General features: G+C 48.2%; 1 protein-coding gene and 1 long non-coding RNA gene across 3 annotated transcripts in view; one reads left to right on the plus strand and one right to left on the minus strand.

Moving 5' to 3' along the window:
* Positions 1-302: 302 nt before the first annotated feature.
* The window catches only part of LOC144155755 (uncharacterized), a 42,596-nt gene continuing 30,533 nt past the window's right edge, over positions 303-12,365 (minus strand). The window contains exon 3 of the long non-coding RNA XR_013319628.1: positions 303-805. This is a non-coding gene — a long non-coding RNA (uncharacterized LOC144155755). The remainder of the gene's footprint in view (positions 806-12,365) is intronic.
* Positions 8,900-12,365, plus strand: part of LOC144155754 (putative nuclear hormone receptor HR38) — a 56,047-nt gene continuing 52,581 nt past the window's right edge. The window contains exon 1 of one of the 2 annotated variants that reach the window (XM_077687378.1): positions 8,900-9,021. The gene's annotated coding sequence lies outside the window, so the exon portion shown is untranslated. Of the gene's footprint in view, positions 9,061-12,365 lie in introns of both variants that reach the window. The other variant, XM_077687379.1, reaches the window with a different exon arrangement.

The following is a 12,365-nucleotide window of genomic DNA, read 5'->3' on the forward strand; positions in this document are numbered from 1 at the left end:
CTCTGGCGGCAGACAGTACGTAAATGGACAATTTGCCGCGTGTAAAAAAATCATAAAAAATAGAAAAGGTCCTATGACCTGCGTATTTTAATATGACGGCTTACATTGCCCTGAAAAGCCTCTTCCTAGCAGAGCACTTGTGTTTGGTGCACGCGTGGTAGTTGTAAGCTGGCTTTCCCACGGAAGATGTTGCACAGTGGAGCATGACTATCTACGGAGGGAGTATCGCTACAGCCAAACTTTACACCCCTCTCCAGTATGCTACTCGCCACGCGCGGGTCTCTCTCTCTCTCTCTCTCTCTCTCTCTTCGCTTCCGTTTCTTCGTCTTTTGAAGCGAAGACTGGCCGGAATGCCGCCGTTCACGCGGCAGCTTGCCCACAGCCAGAGCTCTCCTCCGCGTGCCTCTGCTCACGCGCCGTCACATTCACTTGTCACGCGGCATGCACCACACTAATTCTTGCCCCCGCTCTGGCAGCGCTCCAAGCTAGCGCGGTGGCAACGCACTTGGCTCCTGCTCTGGAAACCCGGCTTCACATCCCACACAAACCCACATGTGCTTGTATTCACTCATTTTCCCTTTACAGCGGTAACTCGATGGTGGCATAAGTTAAAGAAATTCGCGGGCACATAACCGACTCGGGTAGCGCAGGACTGGAGCGGTTAGAGGTCATTGGAAGAGGCTTTCGTCCTGCAGTGCATAGAGTTTCATACTAATATATTCCACGCGTTCAGTCATGTACCGGGAAGGCACGTTCCACTTGTTCCTTGGCATGGCTCACGAACAGGCTGGAAAGCTGCCTCTGGCTGCAAAAATCAACAATGTTACTGTAGAATATACTGAAATTTGCTCTGTTATTATAAAATTGAAGTTCCAAAAAGATTTATTTGTCAGGTATTATTTAGAAGCTTCATGCAAGATGAACAAGAAAAAGACGTTACCATTCATTACACGTATTGAACAGCGCTAAGACAGGACAAAGTGAAGGGTAACAAACACAGGTTCTTTGTCCCGTATTAGCGCTGTACAATCCATACAATCGACCAACTAGCCCAGCTACAAGCCCTCCTGTATTTCATCCTTTTTGGTTGATTCTGGCTTTGAGACAAAAAAGAAGCCTTATGGCGAGCTAAGCCAAGTAGGGGAGGAACGTCGCTAGCTGCAAGGGCGGCGCCCACGACGGCCAGCTATTGGCGCGCCAAAGATGGCACTCTATGCTGCAGTGGACTTAAATAGGCTGATGATTATGATCATGATCGTTACTGCGGCGGCCGTTTTGGTACCATTCGTGTTGACAACGATGACGGTCACTTTTCATATTTTATGAGGCATCCAAGGCCTTAATGGTAGCCGAGAAATGCAAGCGTGACAGTTGTACGACAATTTAAAGAGCACTCGCAGCCTACTATGCTGCCATGAGGCACTGTTAGCATTAAGCCCAGGATACCAAGCACTGAATTATATAAACTTTTTTTCTCTCAAAATTTCCGCTTTCTTATAAAGCTGGCGGTTACTCACATTCCAGGCTAACAAAGCTGGATTCAATGTGCTAATATAGAGAAAACGCACTAATATGGTTTGGTCCCAGATTGAAATTACCTTTCATTGCGAGCACAAACTGCCTGCCATCGCCGAACTTATGACGCTTCGCGCTCCTGAACCGAGCTCAGAATTATGTAGCAGAAGTCGTCAAGACGTCGCTGGGAGTGCGACCTGGCCCATTCTTAAGGGAGTTCACAGGGCCCACGGGCACAGCAATGCGTTTATTCCATGCTGCGCATCTTCCGCCGCATCAGACCGTAGAAAGCCCCTTCCTTCTGCAATCGGCCGCTATTCTTCGCCGACGCAGGAGAAACATGTGTTTATGAGGACGTGACAAGTACTGCACTGCAGCGTGATTTGTGTCACGAAGTTTTCCTTGAAACGTCAACTATTGTCTAGAGAGGAGGATGCACAAGTGCTGTCGAATAAAAGCCCTCGGCCACGCTATTCAAAGCAACTGGGCCAAACAGGCCACAGCTGCGTGACGTCCAGGAGGCTGGAATTGCATCGACACGAGACGCGTTCGATTGAAAGTGAATACACTTTCTTTTCGCATTGACAGCAACGAATATGAATACACTTTCAAGTGGGGACATTCAGCGTATCAGTTTCTTTCCTGTCATACTGCGACGCTGGTAAGTGTTGAAGTTTTTGTGGTGTGGCTGCAGGACTGGACCAATATGGCATTTTCTCCAGGAAATATTTCCAGGATTTGACGCGACAGCCTGAGCAAAGGCGATTAGGTTTAAGGCCAATCTTTACAGTGAGCCAGTAATTCTGAAAAACAGAAATAATCTCCGCCAAGTGCAGCCGAAAACTACGCAGAACGTAGCTCTGGTCCTCACTACTTAGCAGTGACAAGAAGTCCGTCCTGATTCGGGGACCACCAGTTGCCTAGAGCACCACTTCTACCAGCCAAGCTGACCAGGAGGCTAGCCAGCGATATCATGAGGAAAAAATTAGTACAGAGCTCGAAACAGAAGTGTGGTCAAGGATGCACCATGCAGTTTGTGGTAAATTACAAATCTGGTGCGATAGTTCTGAAAAATGGAGATAGTACGCTTTGTAGGCTGTATATCAGGCTTGTCAAGGGAGGAGGAACGTATCCTATCTTCGATCCAAATAACACCCAAATGACGCAGCACACGGCCCACTCGTTCAAGCAAACAAAATAATCTCGAGATCCGCGGTTACGTGCGAGCGTGCTTCCACATTCATAAAGCCGTAGGGGCAATGTCCGCCAAATTAAGTGCGTTGTAACGGTTACAGCTGTCTCAACACTGCATTACCTTCATCTCAAACATTTTAAATTATGCTTTTGTGGTGAAAGTTTTCTGAATTACATTAATCTTTTTGGGACAATCACCCCCAACGGTGCCTTCAGCCGGAATGCTTTATTTCGCTTCGTGCCTCACTTTAATCTGCCTCCGTTATTGTGGCTACTCACAATGCTCAAACGTTGCTTCGCTGTCCGTCACGCAGTGCTGCTGCTTCCTTTCACTATGTCGGCGGACGCGACGGCCGCAGTCTATCATTGTCAAATCCCCCGCGTCGACGAAGATGACAACTTCCGAAAGGTGGTGTTGAGTTTCGGAGCAAATGCAGGGTATTCCCCGTACAGCTTCCCGTTAACAGCTGATGCTGTAAAAACAAGTAAAGATAAATAGTAAGTAAGTAATATTTAATTCATTGTGAAGATTTTTACGGCTTCGTGCAACACTGAAGGGCGGCTAAAAAAAGCAAAGCGTTATACACTAAGCTGGAGCTGCTAGAGTCGTTTCATCTATATACATCCCTTATGTAACCTCCATAATTATAGAAATGCGATGAAATTAATTTCTATAAATCCACAAGTGCCAGAACCAATGGCATGCAGGCCAGGTGTGCCGAGGCAAGCGCGCACGTCTCCTAGATTGTTTGTGGCAGTAGCCGTGCCACTAACTAGGGAAGTAGGGGCCTGATCCACCACGCCACCATGAAACAAGCTCAATAGCCTGGTGAGTGAGTGAGTGAGTGAGTGAGTGAGTGAGTGAGTGAGTGAGTGAGTGAGTGAGTGAGTGAGTGAGTGAGTGAGTGAGTGAGTGAGTGAGTGAGTGAGTGAGTGAGTGAGTGAGTGAGTGAGTGAGTGAGTGAGTGAGTGTTGACAACAGGCGGACTTGACCTTGTAAGCTTTTGGGAACAATTACGCCGCCCGAGCAGTTTTTCAAAACTACTCCCGGCAAATCCCCCAACCTCTTGCATTTAGCTGTGTCACTCGGCAATAGCAGTGCTTAGACAAATCAAATTCGGCTCCTCACCTTTCGCCATTTTTGCGCGCTTCAGAGCATTGGTTGGTTGTTTGGGGAAAGGGGGGGGGGGGGGGGAGGCTTTGTGGCGAAGCTTACATACAATGGCCTAAGAATGTGGGTGCGTTTACAAGAAGCTTCGGGGGTCGATTACGAGTTTTGGTTTAGTGACCAATCAGTGGCGGAGATGCATGAGACCCCATAGGCAATGCCGATGCTGCTCATGCCATTTCATGGCCAATGCTCATGCACTATTAAAACTACGCACGGGTCAGCTTCACCACATCACACAGGAATGGCAAGTATTTGCGATCAAAGGGACGAATAGGACCACGGCGAGGCCCAACGTATGATTTGACTTAAAAAAAAAAAAAAAAAGATCTGCACTGACATTGTGCAATGCGAGCACGGCGTTTAGCAGTGCGTGAAATCATAGCGCTGATAAAATACTTCAGACATATCTTACTTTTGGCCTATTGCTCTCCTAGGCGTAGCGATCGGAAATTGGGGATCACGGGATGAATTAGACCTGCGGAGGTTTTTAGAGTGTACTAGGATGAAAGCTTTCTGCTATATAGATGACTTCCCTACGTGTTCCCTGCTTTGGCCTATTACTTATCATAAAAAGTCACAATTTTCAGCATCTCGGCCAATCTCCTGCGCGAACAAGCACGATCTCATCTCTAATGCTTACAGCTTCAGCCAATAAGACTTGTGCCTCTGAGCGTATCTCTCACATCAAAAGCATCATCATTTTGTGCTGAAGGTGTAATTGCCATTTCTGGTTTCTTGCCAATTCATTCCGAATTCACGCGCCATCTCAAAGCAGCACACGCACGGGCCACAGTGCGCCATGAGCTGAGAGGACGCAGGTTCTAATCCCTTGGGGCCGAATTTTTCCGCTTTCTAGGACGATGCACTCCGCGTATCTTTGTAGAGTGTCGCAGCTCCGTCGCAGCTGAGCATGTTCTTCTTCCGTAACGCTGGGGTCTACCTCCGTTCCGGTGTGAAGTTCAGGTTGATAAAATATAACCTGTGACCAATAATTCTTGGTCTTCAAGCTTCAAGCTGGCAGCCCGCTCTCCCACTGCTCTGAAATATGGTGTAATTGGAGGAGGGGCGCAATCGCACACAAGGTGAGACGATCGCAGGACATTGCAGGTAGGGCAGTTGGAGTGCTGTGTTGTAAAGGATATATGCGGTGGTGGACTGGGGCATTGTGGAATGTATGGGTTTGGAGTCGTCACCATATGTGCGCATCCGGGAGGCTGAGTGACGGGTGGGAAAGTGGGTGGTGTACTCCAGAACTGCGGTAATGGTGGATGATTTCAGTGTAGCGAAGTGGGATGCGAGGGTAGATGGGGGTGGGGCCAAGGGGACGGCCTGAGTGTGAGATCGCAAGCCGCGGCGGGAGGCGGTTGGGTCGTTTTCCTCAAGGATGCATGAAACGGGGCGTACAATCAGATCTATGTATAGTGAGCTGCTGGTTTGTCTGGAAAAGCTGGAGAGCTGGAGGTGAGCCGCGGCCCGTCTGAAAGTCGCGCCATGCTTTCTGTGAATCTATGAGAGCGGTCACAAAGTCTGTGGAGGCAGTGGTGGTTGCGGAGGCGATGGCAGTTTCTCCTGCGATGGTGATGGTGGCTCTGAAGAGGCTGGGTGAGGAGGACACGCTGTGGTGGCGTAGTGCGAGTCACGGCAAGTGCATGTGCCGATCGTTCGGAATCACGTCCGTGTTGCGAGTGCCAGCTTTGCTGCGATATTTGAACTGGAGTAGACAACAGCTGCCGTTCGAAAAAAGTACTCTCTGTCCAGTAAGTACGCTCTCTGCCGTCCATTAACTCTAGATATAGAGTCCATTGAACTCAGGTAACTCCGATATTCTTTCCCAGGCCACCGAAACTCGCATATCGCCGCTCTTGTTTATGGCGTTGCACCCACTCGCTCTTGTTTGCCTTAAATCTCGATAAGCTTGTATGAAGCGCATTTCGCGAGCATATTCAGAAACGTAATTTAGCAGTGGAGCCTCGGAGTTATACGGGATATCAATTGCCAATTAAGGTAAGCCTTGGCTTCAATGTCGTGCCAATGTGATTGTCTTTTGCTACTACGCGATCCGACCACGCTGTCACGAAGGTAGGCTGTTTCGTATTACTTTGTTAAAATTGTGTAAACTGATCTCAAACCGTCCTACCAATACATCTTTGCTGCTGCTCATTCTTGCAAAGCTTTTGGGCACATACAGCTACTAGCCTAACTATACGGCGCACCAGTTAGACATCATCGCATACTCTGCGACGGGTGTGCATCCCACCCCCAGGCTTAGATGCACGTACGCCCCCACAACAAAGTTTGGATTGGAAGCTCGACGGTGTTTAGTAGCGTCACTCAGTTTGTTAGTGACATATTTTCACGCACTACTTGAGCTTCGGTAGCTTCGTGCGGCTCGTATTTCGCAAACGAAACTCTCAAATTGCTAAGACAGTGCCTGGGAAGAGCCGGTCTTCTCTGGTAGCTATAAGAGATTGGCTGAAAATTGGCACGTGTTTACCCCTGTCACGCCCGGGCTACGAACGTTCTCCTGAAGGTCAGCGCGGGCACCGAGGGTGGTGCGTACATCGGCGGCATCCGGGCACCAAGAACCAAGCGGTCACTGACAGTATGAAACGGGAGGGGGGGGGGGGGGGGGAGTAAATATTACATGTTTCCATCTCTTCAACGGCACACACCAAATGCGTAACGCCTCTGCACTTACTATGCACGAGCCGGCACTCGGACCGACATCGGCCGAGGAGATAAGCACGGCCAAGTCCCGGGGGTGACGAGAAGGGTAGGCGGTCAAAAAAGGTTATTGTAAACATAGGTTCTTTCTGCTTCCACGGCCCCGCGATGCGGAAACGCTCGGAGAGCAGGACGCAAAGCCATCTGGATAGAAGCAACCTCCAGTAACCGAGCAATTTTCCTCGGGAAACTTACAGACGGGTAGTCGCGAATGGGCCAAACCTTTGCCGCCACTCCGACGAGACGGATCAGCCGAGTGGAGATCACCCCCGGTAAGACGCGATCGTGCGAGCGTGCACTAGTCAGACCTCCGGACCGGTAGTTTGCAAATGGGGACTTATCCAGTTTTTAGAGGGATAGAACCGCCCACCTGCTGGCCTGAGAGATATCTCGCCGGGCCCCGGGAAGTGAGCAGTATGGGCCAACCCCGTTGATCCCATATCACGAGATAACTCAACACCATAAGTTCGAAAGGGTCACCTATCCAGCACCGCATAAACACCTAACGAAGGAGGAGAAATGGCATGCAGGTCCGTGCACTCCAGACGAATACCTTTCCCCATCCCACTAAATGCCATATATTGCACCCCATCGTATATTTCCCGCTATTCCGCTTCTGCGAAGCCCCCGAGACGCTCTTTCATATGGTAGGGGGCTGCGCCCACGCCCCACTACATTCGCGCTATCCCTCGCTTTCTTACGACCTACGGGAGGGGGCTCTGACCACCTCAGACTTTAATGATCGGCGACTGCTGGGGGGCAGTTGAGGCTGGAAAAGCTCAAGGGGTCTTGGGCTGACTCCTCTTTATTGCTTTTCGCAATAAATACGTTTACCTCTCTCTCTCTCTCTATCCTGTTTGGTTCTTTTTTGTTCGGCACCTTATGGTTGCCCACCGCCTTCTAACACAAAACATTACACTGTTTTAGAAGCAATAAAATCAAGTGCATTGAAGCAAGGCCGAGATATTTTATGAACGAAATCCAGTTTACAAAATAAAAGGCGTGATAGTCAAACAACAATAACAAAATTAGAAGCCGTTCCACTCAATGTGAAAGCTGTCGGAAATGCAGAGCAGTGATTCGCCATAGTGGCCTGTATCGCCGTTATCCGCTTACTGCTACCACCTAATGCAATTCAAATTTCCCGCCTTCGCAGTGCTCGCGCGCCCCCTGCCTGAAACTGCGCCAGCGGGAGTTCTGTTCTCTTTGTTCTTTTCTCCCCGCACGTGCCGGCGTTGCACTGCCATCGTAATTGGGCCCATCTCCCCGCGAGGGGGACTCGAGTAAATGCGTCGCATAGGGGGTGGGTGTATTGCGTTAACGTTTAGTGTTTGGGGAGTTGGTGGTAGTGAATGCGTTGTATCAGCAGCTTCTTGACGTAGTTTGAATGAGTCGAGGATATAAGGCGCGTTCGTAGCCTCCCATTCTGTGTCGGTTTTGTGGCGCAGTAGGTAGAGCACCATGTAGATTGCGTTCCGCCCGCAGGGTCGAGGGATCGAAACCAGGCGCCGGATAGTATTTTTTTATATAGTGTAGGGGGAGGGCTGCGGACTACGACTACGGACGTCAACGCGGGTGACATCGTGAGTTACTGAAATGCTCTGCATTTAAAGAAATCATACACCCCTCCGTCTAACGACGACGATGGTTGAACGCGAAGCTTTCTCGGGACGGGTTCTTTGTTTGTCGCCTGAGTTTGTACTGTGTTTCGACCATGTCGAAATGGAGCAGTCAATAAAGAAAAAAAATGGAGCAGTCGTATAGACGCCGGCATCACAACACGAGGGACCCAGGTTCAATTCCAGCCAATGAAGTGTTTTCTTTTTGTCACTTCCCCCATGATCATCCATCAACACCGTCAGCGAAAGTTGGCTTTCCTGCAGGGTGTTTTCATGTTACAGACGCCATCAGTGAGAACACTAAAGCTTCGCTTTAAAACAAAATATTGAGTATTGAGATAAAAAAAAAAGGACCCAGAAAGTTTTGGAAGATGATACTTCACGAAGCGACATGGATGTTACTTTTCAGTTTCTTTAATTGTGGAGAAATAAGCGCAAAAGGTACATCATTGGAGCCCTCACGCACATAACAACAGCTTGTAATAATAATAATGATAACAACAATAGCGCCCCTCAGAGCGTGGAGGAAGCAGGCTGTATAGCGATCCGTAAAACACGTTTGCCTCCTTGAAGTAGACGAAGGAGACAGAGAGAGAGGGCCAAGAAGAGAAAGGTAAAAGCGCAAAAAAAAAGGAGTTGTGGAAAGGAGAAGTGAAGCAGAGCATTTCAAACAGAATCAAGCGCCACAATCGACCGTCGAGACGTGTGCCAACAAAGGAGTTTAACGACGCTCTTGCGCCTCGTGCCGACACGAAGAGCGATCGCGAGGAAGGAGCAGGTCGTACAGGAAGGCTCGCGGTAAGCCATGATCTCGTCGAGACCAACTCACCACGCCACGTGAGTGATGGGCACCCCAATAACTCCTTGTGCACCGCTTTGCTTCTCACTAGACGATGTGGACGTCCGCAAAGTGGTGCACGCGGAGTGGGCTGTTCGCGCCTCTGGGGGTTTGAGAGCAAGTGCAAGCGGGGATGGAGGGAAGTGAGATTTTGAACGACCTTTGTGGGGGGATATAATTGGTTTATTTTTGTTGTCGTCGATAAGTAATTAAATCATTACGCTCCTCTAACATTCATTTATCTGCGAAGTTTTTGAAGGATGCACATGCGGTTGCCTGTCTCTACGCACCAGTCATATGTTCATTGGACGCAAACTCTTCGTCTTTCTATTGTTTCTCATGAAGGAAAATAGACGTTAACAGTAGCGAATAGATACGCAGGAGGGGGGGGGGGGGGCAGCTTAGTTTTCTTGGTTCCGTATGTACGAACACCAAACGCGGATGCTTTACCAGCGTTTGCGCGCGTAGTGCGATTTCAGCCCCGGACCACTTGAGTGTCCTCAGCGTCTCTTGTTTTCGCACACAAAGCCTATCACAGGACTCTCTGGGGCATGCACCTCCCGCGCTGTGTTCGAACCAAAAACGCGCACATTGGTCTTCGCGTGTCCCCAAAGGTCACACCGATGAGCGGTGTCCTTCTAACGTAGCCAGTCGTTGACTCGGCGGTTTATTCCTGGCTGACCTGCAGCCGCAAATATTTAATTCCCCTCTCGCGCCAATCAGGACAGAGTAATGAGACGGAGGCTCAATTTTACCTGGTTTCGAATGTTTTTTTTTTTTTTTTTTCAAGCTCCATCGCTTCTCTGGCTGAAATTAATCATCTCTGCAGCTTTGAGCATGACTACACTGGCTTAAACTGGTCGAGAGAACTTCGCTATATATATTTCATCTTCGAATTGCACTCCTCTTCAAGTCCCGTAATTTTTTACCCCCTCACACGCAAAAAAAAAAACCCTCAGCCGTTTAATTTATCGCGCATATGCAATGCACTAAAAAATTACGCATATACCCCTGTTCTCAAGGATCAGTCATATACGAAATATTCCAATTACGCGTCGGTATTCTTAGCTTCTCCGCATCACAATAATTTCAATGTTTTGCTTAACAGTGCAGTTATCATAAGCAAAAACAGAACCTCTCAATGCTAGTTATTGACTAAGGGGGCTCTGCTTGATCTAACTCTTTGATGCCGAGCGTTGCTCCAGAGCAACAGCTCAAACAATTTTTTTTTCGCTCGCACTTTGTGTTTTTTTTTTTCGACCTCTAACAGCATCTATCGACAGACGGAGGATCCCGTACCTTCAAAAATTAAAGAAGTGAGGGCAGCACGTACTTCCGTGCGCTAAAAAAAATATTGTTTACGCGTGTCAACTCGCATCGAGCCGGGGTGGCTCAATGGGCTAGTGACAGGTAACCGAAATTGTGCAATTTCGTTGTTATTACAAATGATAGCAATTACTGTCTTCACTTGAAGCATAAATCATGGTGATCAAGGTAGCACTCTTGTTCAAGTTGTATATGGGCAGCCGGTGCCCAGTGGTTCCGAGTGTCCAGTGTGTCCTAGTGTCCGCCCTAATAAACCAAATTTTTTCTGACTTCGTATTTGGAATGTCGGAAGTCCTTGGAGATCATAGAAAACCCGCCACGGTGGCTCAGTGGCTACGGCGTTGCGCTGCTGAGCACGAGGTCATGGGTTCGATTCCCGGCCGCGACGGCCACTTTTCTGATGGAGGCGAAAAAAACAAAAACGCCGTGTGTGCGAGATTTCGGCGCACGATAAAGATCCCCAGGTGGTCAAAATTAATCCGGAGCCCTCCACTACGGCGCGCCTCATCGCCTGCGTTGCGTCGGTGCGTTAAGCCCCACAATCAATCAATCAATCAATCAATCAATCAATCAATCAATCAATCAATCAATCAATCAATCAATCAATCAATCAATCAATCAATCAGATCATAGAAAACTTCTCGCACGCTTAAGAACAATAATAAAGTTTTGTGCATCAAAGGGCTAAAATACACTGAATTCGTTGCAGGCTATGTGCAAAGCTCAAGCAAAATTGGTGAGCGATTTGCCTATACTCAACGTTGTGTTTCTGCTAATGAACCTTTATCTGTTGTCCTATTAAGACGACTGTTACGTGACAGTGTAAGCAGAAAAGAAAGAAAAGGCGCAAGCGTGGGAGCTGCAAAGCAGGGCAGAGATTGTGAATAGAACTCGCGGCGCAACCTCGCTTTCTCCCAGTACTGCGAACTTCTGCTACATAATTTATGTTTATACGAGAGAATGAAAAAGCAACTTGCGACGCAGTACAGCCTTATTTGCCGGAGTGTCTTTTATTACTCAGCTTTGGAACAATGCAGACCTTGCCGACTACGACCAAAATACGTCAAGAGCAGCGTAAAAATGCTGCACACATGACTGTCACTCCACTACGTTATGTACATAAAGCGCACGAAGTAAATTGAAATATAGAAAACATCTACATCATCCTAAACAAGCAGCAAAAAAAACAAAGATTTTAAAGTGCTGCCGTCAGTTGAAGTCATTGCTGATTGATTTTCTTACGTAACTCACTAATCTTTATTCACGTTTTTCTTAAAGGCATAGCTGCAGTTTTTTTTTAATTTTTGTAAGCCATTTATTCCGGATCATGTGTTCGTTGATTTCCTTTTTGAAGCTTTTTTTTTCTTTACGAAATTGATTGATTGATTGTAGGGTTTAACGCGCCGACGCAACGCAGGCGATGAGGCGCGCCGTAGTGGAGGGCTCCGGATTAATTTTGACCACCTGGGGATCTTTAACGTGCGCCGAAATATCGTGCACACGGGCGTTTTTGCTTTTCGCCTCCATCAGAAAAGCGGCCGCCGCGGCCGGGAATCGAACCCGCGACCTCGTGATCAGCAGCGCAACGCCTTAGCCACTGAGCCACCGCGGTGGGTTCTTTACGAAATCACTTTTCTTCCAATACCTATATGCAGTAGCAAGACCCACAATAAGAACTGATCGCTTCAGTTCCTCAAAGGTCCTAACGAACTTTGTTAACGTTGCCTGACCACTTCATCAGGTTAGAGCTTGCATACCATAACCTAACTTTTAAGCTTTCTTGGTCAGTAAATATACAATCATCTTCCATCGGGAACTGTGCATTAAACTGTGCCATTTCTGTTCCGCTGTTTGATTTTTTTCAGCTGAACCTGCACTCTCGAAAGTCTGCAAGGCGTAATTGAACTTATTGTGAGCCCCTGTGCTTTCTATAAGCAGTTCCTGACCAGGAATGGGCGAAGATAGCCAGATAATGGGC

The sequence above is a fragment of the Haemaphysalis longicornis genome, unplaced genomic scaffold, assembly GCF_048455015.1.
Source record: "Haemaphysalis longicornis isolate Haplotype H1 unplaced genomic scaffold, Haemaphysalis longicornis Haplotype H1 scaffold_1, whole genome shotgun sequence".
Lineage (NCBI taxonomy): Eukaryota > Metazoa > Arthropoda > Arachnida > Ixodida > Ixodidae > Haemaphysalis > Haemaphysalis longicornis.